This window comes from Myxocyprinus asiaticus, chromosome 19 (assembly GCF_019703515.2).
Source record: "Myxocyprinus asiaticus isolate MX2 ecotype Aquarium Trade chromosome 19, UBuf_Myxa_2, whole genome shotgun sequence".
Taxonomy (NCBI): domain Eukaryota; kingdom Metazoa; phylum Chordata; class Actinopteri; order Cypriniformes; family Catostomidae; genus Myxocyprinus; species Myxocyprinus asiaticus.
In genome coordinates, this window is record NC_059362.1 from 20,906,551 (window position 1) to 20,925,742 (window position 19,192).

The 19,192-nt window shown below is 37.2% G+C and overlaps 1 protein-coding gene across 1 annotated transcript in view; it reads left to right on the plus strand.

Annotated features, from left to right (window-relative positions):
• The window catches only part of LOC127409786 (reticulon-1-A-like), a 53,404-nt gene that overhangs the window by 766 nt on the left and 33,446 nt on the right, over nt 1–19,192 (plus strand). The window lies entirely within an intron of this gene.

Here is a 19,192-nt window from a genome sequence, read left to right on the forward strand (position 1 = left end):
GCAGTTGTAGATAAAAGAGCAGTGAAATACACAGTTAGGCTATCTAAAAACAGAAATATGTTTTTAAAAATAATTTCTATACTGTTAAAGGGACTACAGCAAATGTCATGTGATTGTAGCATCCAAGTTCATCTCTATATTATGGGCTCTGCGCTGTGAGTGGAAAGGACCTTTTTATGTAACACATGTGGTTTTGGCACAAGCTGTCCTTTGGTGGGGATGGCAAATTTCCTCTGAATTGGATGTGGAAGAATTCTTCTCTTTTATGTTTGAAATCCTTAGCAGTTTTAACTGTCAACCATAGCAGAGAAGCTTTTTTAGTTTAAAAACAAAAATTGAGAAAGATTAAAGGGATGGTTCATCATCAAATCCTCTCATCATTTTCTCACCCTCATGCCATCCCAGAGGTGTATGACTTTCTTTCTTCTGCTGAACACAAAAGAAGAATATCTCAGCTCTGTAGGTCCATACAATGCAAGTGAATGATGGGCAGAACTTTGAAGGTCCAAAAAGCACATAAAGGCAGCATAAAGGGGGTCGCACACTGGGTGCATCTGGCGGATGACATTGCGTGTTCTAAAATTCGAAACAGTTGTTTTCTATGAATGTACGCACACAGCCGCCACCACTCGGCATCTGTCGGCGGCGCCCAGCTACGACTCCGGAGGCTGCTCAACGGAGTGCAACTCGCATATTTTCCATTAAATTCGACCCAAATCATTTTCAAAGGACAAAGATTATTTACTCTAGCCTTGTTCATTCTTGAAGAAGGGCAAAACCTTGGTAGTTTTTGTGTGTACTCTCTGGAAACTGAACCGCCCTGTGTTTGATACCTGTGCCTTGTCGCCTCTCGTCCGGTGTGCGACCGCCTTAAAAGTAATCCATGCGACTCTAGTGGTTAAATCCATATCTTCAGAAGCGATAAGATAAGTGTGGGAGAGAAATATTTAAGTCCTTTTTTTACTATAAATTCTCCTCCCTGCCCAATAGCTGGCGATATACACAAAGAATGTGAATCGCCAAAAACAAAAGAAGAATGTGAAAGTGAAAGTGGAGATTTATAGTAACAAATGACTTAAATATTGATCTGTTTCTCACCCACTCCTATCATATCGCTTCTGAAGACATGGATTTAACCACTGGAGTCGTATGGATTACTTTTATGCTGCCTTTATGTGCTTTTTGGACCTTCAAAGCCCATCATTCACTTGCATTGTATGGACCTACAGAACTGAAATATTCTTCTAAAAATCTTTGTTTGTGTTCAGCAGAAGAAAGTCATACACATCTGTGATGGCATGAGTGTGAGTAAATGATGAGAGAATTTTCCTTTTGGGTGAACTGTCCCTTTAAGTGATCTGAGACTTATTTATTTTTGTTGTGTGGCTAGTAATAACTACTTTTTATAGTGATGCCCGATTAGGATATTTACAGCCTATACGATTACCAATTTTCATGTCATCTGAATGGCCAATACCGATCCATATCCCTATCATTAACCTTTTATCAGGACCTCTGTCATAACTGGTTATACAGTATGCACGCTTTCTGTTCACTGTCACTGCTGTTTTCACTGTTGGTGATAACATAGTTGTTATCTATTTTCTGCTGTGAAAAATACTTAAGGTTGGTTAATTGATAATCAAATAAACAAACACAAAAATAAAAGATAAAAATAAAAGTTTTTTTTTCTAGTGAGCCTTAAAAACAGGTAGGCTTACACAAAATAGATTGCCTGATAAAAAAAACAAGGCTTAGTGTTAAAGTGAGGTCGAACTGATAACACATAAGTGCAAATAAAATGAATGTGACATTTTTGGTTATTTTTTACTGGTCACTACTTCATTTAATAATTGTTATTCATTATTTTATTATTTATATTTTATTTATTTTGTATGATATATACTGTACATCATATAATAGTATCTAAATATTGTATATATAATTATTATATTTATAAATATGATCCCTGTCTTCTCATTTTTTGGGATATTTTTAATATTAGTTCCTCTTCAACTTGTTCTCATTGTAGCTTTAATGAGGGGAACACGTGCTCTCTTATGAAGCAAGAGATGAAAGGAGACAAGAGGAAAAGCGCATTCTTGCAGACTGAACAGGTGCAACTGTTTAATGGCGTTTGCTAAGGAGTTATTTAAAAAAGATGTTTGAATTATAGCGCATCTTACAACCCACGTTATTATTATGATACCTATTCCTTGAGAAAACTGAGAAGCTGCCGCCCCGGACAATAATAAAGGCTGTATTACAACCATCGATCTCCTGTGCGCATTCATGAGAGTGCACAAAAGCAGGAGGTCACGCAGCCCTTTCTCACGAGATGGGGCATTCAAGCGAGAAACCTCTTTGTTTTACTTCAACAGGACCACCAGCGATATTAACAACAGACAACACAGCTGCACACAAACCAGAGAACAGAACCTACCAAACATATCTGAAGAGTTTGAAGTCAAAGAGGAGATGTGTTTCTTTTTTGCCCAGCCTAATTTGCATGAACTGGAGTACTCGGAAAGGAAAAACTGATTATGTAAAATTTGCTTGGGACCATTATTGTATTGACATGAGTGCATTGCGCTTGTCATATTGGTGGCATGCACTCGCTTCAATAATCTATTTCTGTCTCTCGTGACCACGGACGCACGTTGCGCTTGCTTTGCGCTGCACACCCAGGTCACGAGCTGTCTTCATGTTGTGCTGAGGTTTGTTCATTTCGGTCTGAGGTTTCGGGTTTGTGTGTGGCCAAACTCTCACACAGGTGTCCTGTCTTGTTTTTGTCAGCTGTTGTGTGCATCGCAGGTCTCCTAAGGAACCAAATTGGCCCGGTTGCTAGGGAGGGTAGAGTCACATGGTGTAACCTCCTCGTGGTCATGATTAAGTGGTTCTCGCTCTCAAAGGGGCATGTGGTAAGTTGTGCGTGGATCGCAGAGAGTAGCATGAGCCTCCACATGCTGTGAGTCTCAGCGGTGTCATGCATGGCGAGCCACGTGATAAGATGCGCGGATTGACAATCTCAGAAGCGGAGGCAACTGAGACTTGTCCTCTGCCACCCGGATTGAGGTGAGTAACCGCGCCACCACAAGGACCTAGTAAGTAGTGGGAATTGGGCATTCCAAATTGGGGAGAAAATGGGATCTAAAAAAAAAATCGTGAGCCTCTCTATTCCTGACAAATCTCTAATAATCTTTCGGAAACACACTGTTTCATCACTTTTTGAGCATTTTCAACTCAATTTGAGTGATGTGCCCATAGACAGCAGTTATTTTCTCAACTGCAAAAATAACACGGAATTGTCGGAGCGGAGTGTTTGTTTGTAAACAGTAATGTAGTTATTATTACACACTGTTTAGTTTTTCTATATTTGCTATTATATAATATTATATATGATGTTTGCTGTTAAAAATTCTTCAACTTAAAATGCTCTGTTTTTATCATGATACATGACAGTAACCTCTACAGATCCTTACTGCACAGTGATCAAAACTTGACATTGCCATTGGAACGTCTCACAGGCACGGATTGAAACGAGTAATTTGATAGAATTATGGTATAGAAACCCAAGGAAAAAGGCAGAGAAATTCAGCCTATATAAAAATAACTTTAGTTTTAGATAAGACTGTGTTTCTCTTTTTGATGTATTTTTAAATGCTGAAAACTGATGTGGGTGAGAGTTAAATTGTGCAAATGCAGCCATCAGAATTATGTAATAGTCTTTCGTGTGGGGTATCACACAGAGAGAGGGACAAATTACCATGAGAAACCTAATAATGAGCTGTAAAACAGCAAACTAATGTGAAAATGGTATTAGGGGATAAGGGCAAAACAAATCACCACATAATGTACGAGTAAAACAGTAATAAAATACACTGCTACTGCAATCTAAAATCTCTTTGTGTTTAATTAACCACACAATATTTGAGAATGCACTGCCATGGCTGACCATCAGATACTAAATAATTAGACCAAGCCTGCATGTCGTGGATGCAGTGTCAAAATAAGATAATACTTTTTACTTTTTACTGTGGCCAAAAGGAACCTCAGTACATTTCTGAATCTCTGCAAGTACATCTTTAACCTTTAAAAAGGGTATTAACAAACTACAGTATCTTTGTCTCAGGACTTGCATGCCTGTTAGTCTGATAATTTTTCAATTTTCTACTTAGCTTCTCTTTCCTCATCTCTAAAATGTGAATAATTTTTTTTAAGATTGGACCGTTGCAAATATGTTGCAAGGCTCCAGTGATAACATTATATTTTTTAAGATAGCACACTTCATATGTCCTGAAAACCATGACAACACTTATCATATGCTAGAGCTCTGCTAAATGAAAACTACTCAAATTAGTATCTTTAACATAGTGAGATGCATCTCAGAGTCAAAATGTTCCATCTGTGTCTGAATCATCAGACTGACATTGGCAAGTGGATGAAAATCAGAGTCCTGAGGACAAATCCTTTTAGCAGACCTAATCTGTCTCAGTAGCGAAATAACAGCCTTAAGTCTGCTACCATTGCATGAGTTCTTATTGAACCACTGATTCTCAAAGGCTGGGCCAGGCCTGTTGATAACCAGTCATTAGATCGCATTTAAGGGCACACTCTAACTTCTTTTGTAATTTTGACTTTAATATAAAACCATCCTGATTAATTTATCTTAATAAAATAAATTATCTTAATTTATCTTTTATTTTTTGGGTTATTTTAGGTTCAGGTTCAGCACAAAGCTTGCTACATTTTTAATGACCTGTAAACAATTATCCAAGTTAACAAACTGTCAATTTTAGCAGACTTTACACTTGACATTACCCCTACAAACGCAACCCACATATAAACTTATTATATTACAAAAATAGTGACAGACATGTAGCTGTTTGCAAAAGATTTTTTACCTAAGATTTCGGGATGTGCAAGTAATAGTTCTATCAGGAAGACTCGCAGACTTGAGTGCAATTTAAGATGACATTTATTTGCTGAATATAAAACAGAAATGTAATGTCTCTCTTTGGCGTAAGCCCTGTATGGAAGTCCGAAGAAGTTGAACTCGGAACCGTCATATCCTGCCGGAGATGGGAGGCAGGGGCGAGGAGTCGACCCCTGTGCAGGACGGGACTCGACTAGTGGTGGTGGGGTGGTGGAGGTTGCCGTGTTAGCACACTGAAACGCAATGTGATATATTGTGAGCAGACTTATAAAGCAATGGCTTACATGTGATTGGCTAGGAGTTACCTAGCTAATGGTGCAATGATGTACAGCTGCTAATCTTCCTGCTAGAACTACACTGCGCTTACATTTCTGCACCAGCTAGTCGACTATTTTAAAAAACTACTCAAATATTGCACATTTATTTTCCTTTGTGCAAATGCCTGACGTGAGCAACCCTGAATTATACTGTACTTTCTTAATGAATCTCTTACCAAATCTCGCAGTAACAATAGAGTCCACTGTGTACTAGTCAGGCAGTGTGGATGTGTGTCGTCGAGGTGTTGGATGAGAGGAGATATCATGGTGTCTTTGGCCAAGTGTGAGGTCAATTGTAGCAATACTTGTAATATTTTGATTCTTATTGAATTATACTGTGTTTGTTTCTTGTTGGAGTCATGCAAACCAACAGAGGAGGATCTGCTTTTATGTTGGAAAGACAATGCAAAGCGGTACAAGAAACTCTGAAGCTTTTCAGAGCTGTATGTGCATGAAATCTTTGAACACAGGCAGAGCGCATTTTATAAAAAGCCAACTTTCATCACTTGTTTTTCTAAATAATAAAATGTGAAATGATAAAAATTTTATAGCTTTTATGTAGACTCAGAGTTTAAATATGTGCATTACCCTAATGCTCCGGGTGAGTGCAAATATTTTTGCTGTTATTTATAAACCTTTTTTCCTAGTTTAATTAATGCATATTGTTTTTTAATTTCCTTTTTCCAAAAAGAAAAACATAGTTTGTTGAAGTTAGCTTATTTGGAAACTGTTCTTGGTAACATTTGTGAATAAAACAAAATAAGAATTTCACGTATGTGTCAAACTAGTTATTTTTAACTTACATTTAAATTTTTGATTACTATCAGATTATGTGCCAAACATGGGAAGTTTTGGGTGTGAGGGGCTGCAACTGTGCCCTCACTCACAACTCTCTCACACACAGTGGACACTAAACAATCTAGTCAACTGTCTAAACTGAATTATGTGCACGTATACATTCAAAGGACAAGTTTTCAACCACTGATTTTTCATTCTGTTGTATGTACACTCACTATGGTCCTAATAAAAATGCCCGACACGGTCTTCTGCTGTTGTAGTCCATCCGTCTCAAGGTTCGATGTGTTGTGCAGTCTGAGATGCTATTCTGCTCACTACAGTTTTACAGAGTGGTTATCTGAGTTACTGTAGCCTTTCTGTCAGCTCGAACCAGTCTGGCCATTCTCCGTTGACCTCTCTCATCAACAAGGCATTTCCGTCCGCAGAACTGCAGCTCACTGGATGTTTTTTTGTTTTTGGCACCATTCTGAGTAAACTATAGAGACTGTTGTGTGTGAAAATCCCAGGAGATCAGCAGTTACAGAAATACTCAAACCAGCCCGTCTGGCACCAACAATCATGCCATGGTCAAAACCAATGAAATCAAATTTTTTCGCCATTCAGATGATTGATGTTAACATTAACTGAAGCTCCTGACCCGTATCTGGATGATTTTATGCACTGCACTGCTGCCACATGATTGGCTGATTAGATAATCGCATGAATAAGTAGGTGTCCAGGTGTTCCTAATAAAGTGCTCAGTGAGTGTAGCTTCAAATTTTATTTTTGAGTATGAAAAATTACAGAGGTCCAGTCCTCTGTGACCTCACAGCTGGTTACGGCCATGGCAGAACTGAATCATAATTTTCGACAGAATGCATTCAATGTGAAAGTGTCTTCTTGAGAACAGATATGTCAGAGAGAGAGACCAAAGCTACATGGTAATTAGGGTTTTAACATACCAATATTTTTTATATTCTTACTGTTAATTAGGGATGTGCATGGGTAATCGATTAATCGAGTACTCATTCAACTTTAAATATTCGACAAGTAAAAACACTACTCGAACATTGCAGTTTGATTTTCCTTTGTGCCTTTGCCTGCTGTGGGCAAAATGTGGATGCATGATGTTGTTAAAGAAACAGTTCACCCAAAAATAAAATTCTGTCCTTATTTAAAGTGTTTGTTTTGCTTCAGAAGACTTGTACAGAATGTATGTTTCTATGTGTGAGAACAAAAAACTAAAAAAATGTTTTCTCATTTTGCAAATCTAGATGTTGTTGTTTATGCATAGTGCTCATTTTTTCATAAGAAAAATAGGTTAAAAGTTTAAACTTAAATTCTAATCTTCAACTAATTAATTAGGCTACCCGTTTTTCTTTTTGTGTGAGAGTACTTGACTACAAAATGACTCAAAATGCCCATTCCTACTGTTAATATAACTTTTGCTTTTACTACATCTAATTCTAAATTCTGAAATTCATTTTTATTGTTCAATTAAACTTTTCAATGAAGTTGTTATGCTGACAATATAGTTTAATGAAAATGTTTGCTTTATAAAAATTACAAAAGTCGATGCATTTTCACTAGTGTTCAGTCTCAGACTTTTTGACCCCACTTCATTTATAGATTATGTATTGAGAGGCCCCACAAATTGCAATTTAGCTCATTAGAATAAACTTTTAATAATAATGATTCCAGGGGGGCAGTGGTGGCTCAGCAGTTAAGGCTCTGGGTTACTGATCAGAAGGTCAGGGGTTCAAGTCCCAGCACTGCCAAGATGCCACTGTTGGGCCCCTGAGCAAGGCTCTTGACCCTATCTGCTCCAGGGGTGCTGTATCATGGCTGACCCTGCACTCTGACCCCAGCTTAGCTGGGATATGTGGAAAAAAAAAGAATTTCACTGTATATGTGCAAATGTATAACATGATAAATAAATACAATTATTATTAAATTAAATTTCATAGTCTTTATCCTTTAACAGGCTTTATGGAATACCCATTTTCAACTTGTTGGGAGAAAAACTGCAGTAATTTAAAGACTGTAAGCATACTTTATGGCCTCACAAAAGGTGTGTTGCCTGTTGTACTGAATGAAACTAATCACAACAAAGATACTGCATCACTGAAGTAATTATGTGAAAGGGCTAAGCTTATGCTCATTTGTCTCAGCCTTGTAATAGATAGATCAGTTATTGCATTTTTTTGTCACGATACAACCCAACATTAAATGGCATTAAATCGATGTCATTTAAGTGTTTCCCAAAGTAACTCTAATTGTAATGTAAACATTGCTTCAAGTTTTAGTAAGTTTTAAGTAATTACAGTGAAACAGTTATAATTATATAGAACTAAGTATAAATTAAAAAGAACAGTAATAAAAAACAAAACAAAAATTAACATTGAGTGGTTTTCTTTTTTAATATAGTAGCAGTAAGTGTTTTTTCTTTTCAGTTTTGTTGTGTGATTAATATTAACAAAATAATGAACAGCCACTGCAAGGTCTAATGCTCAGATCCGATATTTTGACACATACCTGATTGTTTTTGTTCCACCTGTTTGCAATCATTTGACTGTGTTAATGCCATGTCTGAATTTACCGCAAGATGTGATGGCTCTTCTGATCGCTTCTCTGACACGACCCAGACATCTGCTACATTTTATGCTTTTGCGATCATTGTCTGTATGTTGATTAATGCTAGGGGAAACATTTAAAGGAATATTCAATGCAAGTTAAGCTCAATCGACAGCATTTGTAGCATAATATTGATTACCGCAAAAGTTTGACTTGCCCCTCCTTTTCTTTAAAAAAAGTGAAAATGTGGGTTACAGCGAGACACTTACTATGGAAGTTAATGGGGACAATTAGTAAACATTAAAATATTCACTGTTTCAAAAGTATAGCCACAAGACATAAACAATATGTGTGTTAACATGATTTTAGTGTGATAAAATTGCTTATTAACTTTTTTTTATGTAAAGTTATATACAATTTTACAACTTCGTTGCCATGACAATGTGATGTCAATAAACTCTAAAAGCCTAAAATGACTGTAAAAATCACGATTTAAACAACTTTACAGCTCAAATAATACAATTATTAGAAGCTTCACATTTCTGCCTTTAAACCCTCCAAAAATTGGCCCCATTCACTTCCATTGTAAGCGTCTCACTGTAACCAAAATTTTGGCTTTTTTTTTTTTTAAGAAAAGGACGGACGAGTTGAAATTATTATTTGTGGTAATCAACATTATGTCACTAATGCTGTCAATTGAGCTTAACTTGGAATATTCTTTTAACTATATCTGACAGTATTTCTTGATTTGATATAATGCTAAAGAGGTACCGTTAAATCGTTTTTAATTTAGGATTGACTTGGTACCGAAGTACTGGTACTTTTGACATCCCTAGTACAATGTATAGTACTTTAAATATGCTATTCCACTACAATCCCTGCATGCTTGACTGGGCCAGTTGTGTTACAGGTATAAGAGGAGTTATGTTATGTTTTGTGTGCTGGTCCCCCAGCATGGGATGCTTGTGTGCTGGTGTCCCCACCATGATTTTAAATTAGCTTAACCAGCTTCATCAGAAAGACCATGCTGATCAACCAGCTTTACCAGGTTTTGATGGTGGAAAGCATGGCTATGCTGGTCTACCCACTAGACCAGCCTAAACCAGCCTAGACCAGTATGGGAACTGCATGCTGGTTAAGCTGGTCTTTTTAGCAGGGCCATTAGCCCATATGCCATTTTCACAGCTTTGGGCCTCCAACAGCTGTCCCTGGCTCACCTAAACCATCTGCAGCTGTTTCTGTTCTAATAAAGAAGTGCATGGAATGCACACTTACACAGAATAATCTATGTTAAAAAGGACATGTGTCCTATGAATGACTTGAAGTTGACACCAACTCCTTCACATGTGCCACAACCCTCTCAGAAACATCATGTCCAGCCTTTCTTTTCTCTTTAACTTATCTTACATATTTTTTAAATGTACTATTAATTTCTATAGGGGTAACAGTTTTTTTTATGACAAAAATAAATAAATTACTGCGTGTATTGATACCCAGAGAAATGCGATGCCCAGTTGTTTAGTGTCTAAAATAAAGCCCATCTTAATGGCTTAAAGACCTTTTTCTCTTGGAAATACATGTTAAGTTGTGGAGGATGACCTTGTTGCCATGGTGCTCTTGTTTATCTTTCTATCCAAGCTGATTTCATTAATATATGTAGCTATTTGTACGTTAATATTTGTAACATTAAATGTACATGTTTTTACATTTGAATAGACACTAAAACGTACTATATGGACATGGAAAGCATCTAAAACGTAAACATATTTACAGCTTTAGAAATGTAGAATATTGACAAATCCATTACAACTATATTTGAATACATGAATCGATTATAAATATATTTGTAAATGTTTTACTGTTTTATAGATATTTTAGATCCCTTAACCTTACCCCAACCTCTAAACATAACCACATTTCAACTATATAAAAACATTTAACAAGTAGATTAATGTACAGTAGCAATCATTAAAATATATTCATTTATATATATTTTACAACCGCTAATCCCACACCTACTCCTAAACCTAACCATAACCATTTATTAAGCACATAAAACACACAACAGGCAGATAAATGTAATCACAATAATTTATTCAGAAAAATGGCACAATTCAGTACAAAAGTAGTCCAAAGGGTGATGCGCTGCATCCGATGTGCTCCCTGACAGCATACAATAGCACTGTGTGAGGTGGAGATAGAATTTAAATTATTAATCGCTGTGAATCTTCTCCTGATGCACTCCAGAACGGCGCTGTCATTTCTCGTTCAAACATATACATCGCAGAATACGGCAGTCGCAAACGGTCACAAGACACTTGAGAGCCAATGAGCATTCAACATCACTGCCGTAAAACCGCTGGTCGTAATGCTTGAGGCGGCAGTTTTTGAATTTTGAAAACGAAACCAACGCGGGTTGACGGTTACAGCGGGCGGATGGAGACGGAGAATGTTGAATAAAAGGCTTGAATTAGGGTCTGTTCTTCACAGAATGCAGTCTGAAGATTTGGATTATAGCTAACAAATGTATGGATTAATTTTATTGGTTTTTTATGGTGCTTTTTGTGGTTTATTTTGTTTTTTTAGCATATTCTGAAAATTCCTTTTGTGTCCCATGGCAAACAAAAATAAAATAAAATGTTTAATAAATGATTAAACGATTACAGAGTTTTTATTCATTTTAACATTTTAAAGTTTAGTCTTGGTTAAAGTGATAATCCTTTAAAACGTTGTGTAGGGCAGCAGAACTGAATGAAACCATTAAAATGTCATATGTCAACTGCATTAAATAAATGTGATGGCATTTAACTAATCTCATTGATTATAAATTAAATGTATTTAACTGATTAATTCTATGAATTATTCTATATTAATCAATTCAAACAGTACACATGAACATTTGTACGTCTCTGTAAGTGTTAATACTTAAAATGATGACGTTTACATGCTGTCAATATGTCAGTATTGTACGTTTCGGTGTCTATGCAAACGTAAGAGAATGTACGTTTGCTAGAAACAAACTTTACGTAAGAGTACATGTGAGTTCTCATGAGATCTACGTATCTCCCCTCGCACTTTCCCTCCAAGTCCCTTTTTTGTCAATCTTTGTTGTGGGAGGTTTGTACTTAAGGCAGTGTCGCTTCATCAGTGTTTTCCTGTGAAGGTAGACCTGCTGCTGATCAGAAATAACACAGACTGCAGGAAGGAAGTCCTTACAATGCACTGATCATTCTGAAGGGAATGAGCTCAGTGAAAACTTTGTTTTAAAGAGAAGTTTACTTTAACAAAACTAGACACTTATCCGTTGTGTATCAATGGTTCAACATAATCAGAACATTTTATTTACAGAGTAGATGCAAGACAGATTTCACCTGCATTTATTGGTGTGTACCTAATGGAATTACTGTATTTTTCTCTGTTCATTTTTTTCTTTGAAATTTTATACCACTGAAAATGTGATTTTCTGCATTAATTGGTCATAAAGTGTGATCTCATCTTCATCAAAGTCACAAGTGTAGACAAACACAATATGCTTAATCTAACAACACACAACAAATTATCATTTTTCATTTCTTTATAGAACACATCCCATTAAACATTCACAGTGCTGTGGAAAAAGTAAATGAACCCTTGGATTTAATAACTGGTCGATCCTCCTTTGGCAACAATAACGTCAACCAAGCATTTTCAGTAGCTGCTGATTAGACCTGCACAACATTCAGAAGGAATTTTGGACCATTCTTCCTTATAGAACTGCTTCAGCACATATTCTTAGGATGTCTGGTGTGAACATCTCTCTTGAGGTTATTCCACAGCATCTCTATTGGGTTAAGGTCAGTGCTTTGACTGGGCCACTCCAAAAGGTGGATTTTCTTTTTTTGAAGCCATTCTGTAGTGGATTTACTTTGATGTTTTGGGTCATTGTCCTGCTGCATCACCTAGCTTCTACTGAGCTTCAGCTGGTGCATAGCCACCCTGACATGATCCTGTAAGATATATTGGGAATTCCTTTATCCCTTGATGATGGTAAGTGGTCCAGGCCCTGAAGCAACAAAGAAACCCCAAATTATGATGCTCCCTTCACCGCACTTCACCGTGGGAATGATGATTTCATGTTGGTATGCAGTGCCTTTTTTATACCATTCTTAGTGATGCGTGTTCTTCCTAAACAATTCAGCGTTAGTTTCATCAGTCCACAAATTTTTTTCCAAGTAGCGTTGTGTACGTAGCCCAAGTGTACGTAGCCCGTTTTATGTTGTGGAGTGCCAAGGTGGACTTTTGCAAACTTGTTTTGTTGCAAAGCTGTGGCTTCCTTCACAGTGTACTGCCATAGACACCATTCCTGTTTAGTGTTTTTCGTATAGACTCATGAACAGAGATGTTAACCAGTTCCAATGATTCCTTCAAGTCTTTAGCTGTCACTCTAGGGTTCTTTTTTTTTACCTCACTGAGCATTCTGCTGTGTTTCCTTTGAGTCATCTTGGCTGGATGGCCACTTTTAAGGAGAGTAGACACAGTACTAAATCGTCTCCATTTATAGACAATTTGTCTAACTGTGGACAGATGAATATATAAGCTCTTCGAGATAACTTTGTAACCTTTTCCTGCTTTTATGAAAAACAACAATTCTGAGATCTCTTTTTTGCAAGGCATGATCCACATCAGCAGATGCTTCTTGTGAAAAGCAAACTCAAAATTTTTGAGTGTAAGTCCAAGTAGTTCTAACCCACACATCCAATCTCGTTGCATTAATTGGATACCAGGTTTGCCAACTCCTGACTCTAATTAAATACACAGCTTTTGTTGATTCATTTGCCCAGGGGTTCACATCCTTTTTTCAACCTACAATGTGAATGTTTGAGTGATGTATTTAATGTGTACAAGAATAATACAATTATGTGCCCGTTATGAGTTAAAACAGATTGTGTTTGTTCATTATTTAGATGAAGATGAAGATTATTTAGACTTAGATGAAGATCAAACCAGATTTTGAGACAAATTTAAACATAAATGCAGGTGATTCTAAAGGGTTCAAATACTTTTTCTTGCCACTGTATGCCTAAATTGTGACATACTCCATCATTTGAGTCAGCGCCTATCATATGCACACTGCACACACACACTTCAAGTGACAATTGCACCCAGTCTATTCTCTGCTATCTGAATCACCTTTAAAATGACTATTAAATTCATTCCGTTATCGCAAGCCTTTGCGATGTGCATATCGCGATATGTACATTTGCGATATTTCAATAAATGAGATATATCGTGCAGCCCTAGATTACAATTAAATCTGCCATAATTAACTAGTCGTGAAAAAAAAAGGGAATTGGAATTTTCTTTAGGTGTTCCCTTGCTGTCTAAATTTTTGATTTACAATGTGGGTTGTTGTTGTTTTTTGATGTTGTTTTTTTTTTTGCAACAATGAGCATTGTAACCAATTGTGTGCATGAATGCAATAATAAATCAGAGTGTTTAGATTGTCAGTTGAGGCCCAGACAGAATCGGACTTTTTTGGCATGTTCTGTGCTAATTCTCAATTTTGCAGGAATGGATTTAAAGATGGTAAAATGTGTTAAACTTGAGAGTACTACAGTCTTAATGGCTGCTGAAGGAATTATCAAATTAGCTAAAATATTTTATAATCAAACACACAAGCGACAAGGAAATTTGTGGAAATTTGTGAATGATGTGTCACAATTCTGCAGAAATCTAAACAAAATACTTTTTCGAATGTAAATTCTATTCATCTAAATTAATAATCGCGATTAATGTATCAAGTAAGCAATAATCGACAATTATGATTTTTTGTCATGCAGCCCTACTCAAAGTTAATACCCCAGCTGTCTACACACTAGGACAGGTGTGAAATGTTATTAAGCAATGGCGACAAATCTGTAGCTTTATTGTGTTGGAAGTCTTTCTTCTATTCATTAACTAAGGCTGTGTGGATCCTACTAATTCCTCTCTAAGTTCTTTAGGTTTAAGTAGAAGAGTGATTAGCTTTAGAGCATTGGTGTAAGCACCATGGCTCTGAATCTTACCTAACACCTCATCTGAGCTTTTCTCTGAACTGCAGCACCTGTGCCAGCATACAGCAAAGGCCCTAACACAGAGATACAAACTGTCACACAAACACCCATCCACCCACACTACTTTGAGCCTGTATGCAGCCATGAGTGTAGACCTTAGCAATATGGAAATTTTAGAGTGGTCAAGAGAGACAAAACAGTATGATCAAGATTCTTCATATCATTCAATCACCGCAGGGTTATGCTGTTAAATGGTATTTTTCATTTTCTGTAGTCATCTGAGCTGTTTGTTGACACCAGGTCACTGCCCAAGGAGAGCTCTCGAACAAAGATAGTTTTATCAGGTAGGACTGGCTCTCCCTCTGCTTCGGGTGTGATTTTCCATATTTTGTACAGAGCTACATGAGTGCTTGTTGTGCACCTGCCTGCTACTCTTGGTTGTTGGTCCTCATGTACAGGTGCATCTCAATAAATTAGAATGTCGTGGAAAAGTTCATTTATTTCAGTAATTCAACTCAAATTGTGAAACTCGTGTATTAAATAAATTCAATGCACACAGACTGAAGTAGTTTAAGTCTTTGGTTCTCTTAATTGTGATGATTTTGCTCACATTTAACAAAAACCCACCAATTCACTATCTCAAAAAATTAGAATACATCATAAGACCAATAAAAAAAAACATTTTTAGTGAATTGTTGGCCTTCTGGAAAGTATGTTCATTTACTGTATATGTACTCAATACTTGGTAGGGGCTCCTTTTGCTTTAATTACTGCCTCAATTCGGCATGGCAGGGAGGTGATCAGTTTGTGGCACTGCTGAGGTGGTATGGAAGCCCAGGTTTCTTTGACAGTGGCCTTCAGCTCATCTGCATTTTTTGGTCTCTTGTTTCTCATTTTCCTCTTGACAATACCCCATAGATTCTCTATGGGGTTCAAGTCTGGTGAGTTTGCTGGCCAGTCAAGCACACCAACACCATGGTCATTTAACCAACTTTTGGTGCTTTTGGCAGTGTGGGCAGGTGCCAAATCCTGCTGGAAAATGAAATCAGCATCTATAAAAAGCTGGTCAGCAGAAGGAAGCATGAAGTGCTCCAAAATTTCTTGGTAAACGGGTGCAGTGACTTTGGTTTTCAAAAAACACAATGGACCAACACCAGCAGATGACATTGCACCCCAAATCATCACAGACTGTGGAAACTTAACACTGGACTTCAAGCAACTTGGGCTATGAGCTTCTCCACCCTTCCTCCAGACTCTAGGACCTTGGTTTCCAAATGAAATACAAACCTTGCTCTCATCTGAAAAGAGGACTTTGGACCACTGGGCAACAGTCCAGTTCTTCTTCTCCTTAGCCCAGGTAAGATGCCTCTGATGTTGTCTGTGGTTCAGGAGTGGCTTAACAAGAGTAATACGACAACTGTAGCCAAATTCCTTGACATGTCTGTGTGTGGTTGATGCCTTAACCCCAGCCTCAGTCCATTCCTTGTGAAGTTCACCCAAATTCTTGAATCGATTTTGCTTGACAATCCTCATAAGGTTGCGGTTCTTTCGGTTGGTTGTGCATCTTTTTCTTCCACACTTTTTCCTTCCACTCAACTTTCTGTTAACATGCTTGGATACAGCACTCTGTGAACAGCCAGCTTCTTTGGCAATGAATGTTTGTGGCTTACCCTCCTTGTGAAGGGTGTCAATGATTGTCTTCTGGACAACTGTCAGATCAGCAGTCTTCCCCATGATTGTGTAACCTAGTGAACCAAACTGAGAGACCATTTTGAAGGCTCAGGAAACCTTTGCAGGTGTTTTGAGTTGATTAGCTGATTGGCATGTCACCATATTCTAATTTTTTGAGATAGTGAATTGGTGGGTTTTTGTTAAATGTGAGCAAAATTATCACAATTAAAAGAACCAAAGACTTAAACTACTTCAGTCTGTGTGCATTGAATTTATTTAATACACGAGTTTCACAATTTGAGTTGAATTACTGAAATAAATGAACTTTTCCACGACATTCTAATTTATTGAGATGCACCTGTATGTCTTGCCTTGGTTTATTAAAGAGCCTATGAAATGGTTTGACTCTTTCCTGTGTTGACATATTTCCTATTAAAACAGCAAGTTGGGCCAGGATATATAGGCTAGAAAAACTTTTTTAAATATCCAATAGCCTTTAGTTTAAGTTGTGTACTAGTTGGTCTCTGGCTAGACCAACTATTACACAACTATATAAAATATAAGAAAATGTGGATGCTTGAGTTATTTACAAGTTGTGCCCTGGGTCCTTGTAGGAAGTTTTTAATGAAATATCATTGCTACAGTATAAGCCTTTTTCTCAAAATCCAAGCTCAGTCTTTATGGACTGTAGGTGAAACATATTTAGCCAATTTAGTCTCATAGAATGAACGTTACTATAATCTTTGCAAACAGACTTTTATGTAGCCCGTTTTATGTTTTGCAGCAGTTTCTTGTTGAAATGAACACAAGAGGCGCTACAACTGTATGTTATATACAATGTACAATGGCTGATTATGACTTTATAAATACTTATTTTTCACACTATTACTCACACCCTGCTATGTTATGATGTCGAAACACTTTTACTATTTACTATAATGCATCATTTGAAAAACTACACATTTTAATGCTTGTATTACACACCCACCTACATTTACACACTTATTCCAAAGTCATTAGTTTCCACAGTAGCAAACCTGAAAGTGTGTTGAACTTTGGACTCGGAAAACATAGGCTCGAGCCCAGCCAAGTGCGTGAGCTGCCATGTAAGCCGAAAGTGTCATACTGTAGAAGCGACACAAAATGATGTGGTTGCTTCAGAAAATGTGTTTTTCATTTCACATTTTATTTTTGGACACTGTCGGTTAGGTTCAGGTGTTGGTTTAGAGTAAGAATGCCTGTAGCCTAGTTTCCATCCACTTTTCGCGCTATTTTGTTATCGACAAAGTGAAAATACGTACATTTGTTTGGAGAAATTTGCCGCCTTCTGCCTGTTTCCATTCAAATGGCCTTTTATCGATAAAAATGGTGTGCGTGATGACGTCATGCCTAAAAAAAACACTTTGTCACATAAGTTTTGGTTTATCGCAAAAGAAATCTGCCCTTAAGCCATATCCATACAGAAATGTGTGTTTATTGCTAATTCGCCTCCCAGATGTCACTAAATCTTTTCCTCCGAAGTTTTGGTAAAATGGGGAGAGTATTGAGACAATTCATTGAAATTAACCAGCTAACTGTCATTTTAATTTCACAAATAAATGCAATCAGAAGTGGAGGAATTGCAATCAAAAGGGAGCAATTGCCCTTCTGAAAGGATTGTAATATTGGTCCTGATGTTGCGCCTATCACAGGTTGCCACCGGTTCCGACCCGAAAGCGAATCGTTATGGCCCTGTTCAAGCTGGCAACCTGCACCAAGTAGTGGGGGAAATTTTCGGTCTTAGAATAAGGACCATCCATCGATGTCTATATGTTGTGTACACAACTATTAAAGAAAATTTGATGCATTGTAATTTCAGGGTTTACATAATATACATTCCTGATATTCAATAGGCTATTTTGAACAATCATCTAATCTAAAGCATCGCCATCACAACTGCATTATGTCCTGCATATTTGTCCAGCAACTTTTAACGACCAACTGAACTTGATTGTCATCTAAAATTAATTTTAGCATCATAATGCAGTTTGCAGATCGGATCTATATGCCGTTAAGATCAATCCATAATCACGTACAATAAATTGGCAAGGATGCATACCTTGTGATCATGATTAACATAGGCTAATGATTGGGGCAAATTATGTCATGTGACACTATATTTTTGCATTAATGCCAATTTTCTGGACAAAAAGTGTTTCCAAACCAGTTTTTCGCGACATCTGATGTATCGACATAGAGTTTATGTGCTAGAGTTAAACAGAAAAATATTATGTCGACACTAGCGATAATTTGCATTTCCATCAGCTTATTTTTGATGCGCTAAAACTTTTTTCGCAAAACATCCTTGGATGGAAACGTAGTTATTGTTGTTTACCTCTTATTTGCTTTATTAGATCACTTTTGGTTAGGTTTAGGTTTGAAGTTTTAGGTTAGTGAGGTATGTTTTACTCATTCAAACCTCCATCTTATATTCACCTTAAAAAACCCTTATGATTACGACACTATTTCACTAACTTTTGGCACCCCCCACTGGACATTTTACTTGGAAATTGCAGCCAAATGTGTTCCACACGTAATTTCGTTTGTCAAAAATGCTGCCTCGGACCACGGTCACATAATGTTCATGAAATCAGGCTGAAGTTTCAGTTTCAGGGATGCAAATTGACTGGCCATTATAAGCCACCATGTGCTCTCTCTCTCTGACTCTCTCTCTCTCTCTCTCTCTCTCTCTCTCACTCTCTGTTTTGGAGAGGATGACTCATGGCTTGCACAATGGGTAAATGTTGAGGGTGAGGTGTGGGCTGGAAATTGTGTGGTGTGAGTATGAGGACTATTGCAGGATCATCCCTCACATGCACAAACACTTATGTCACATTCTTACAGAG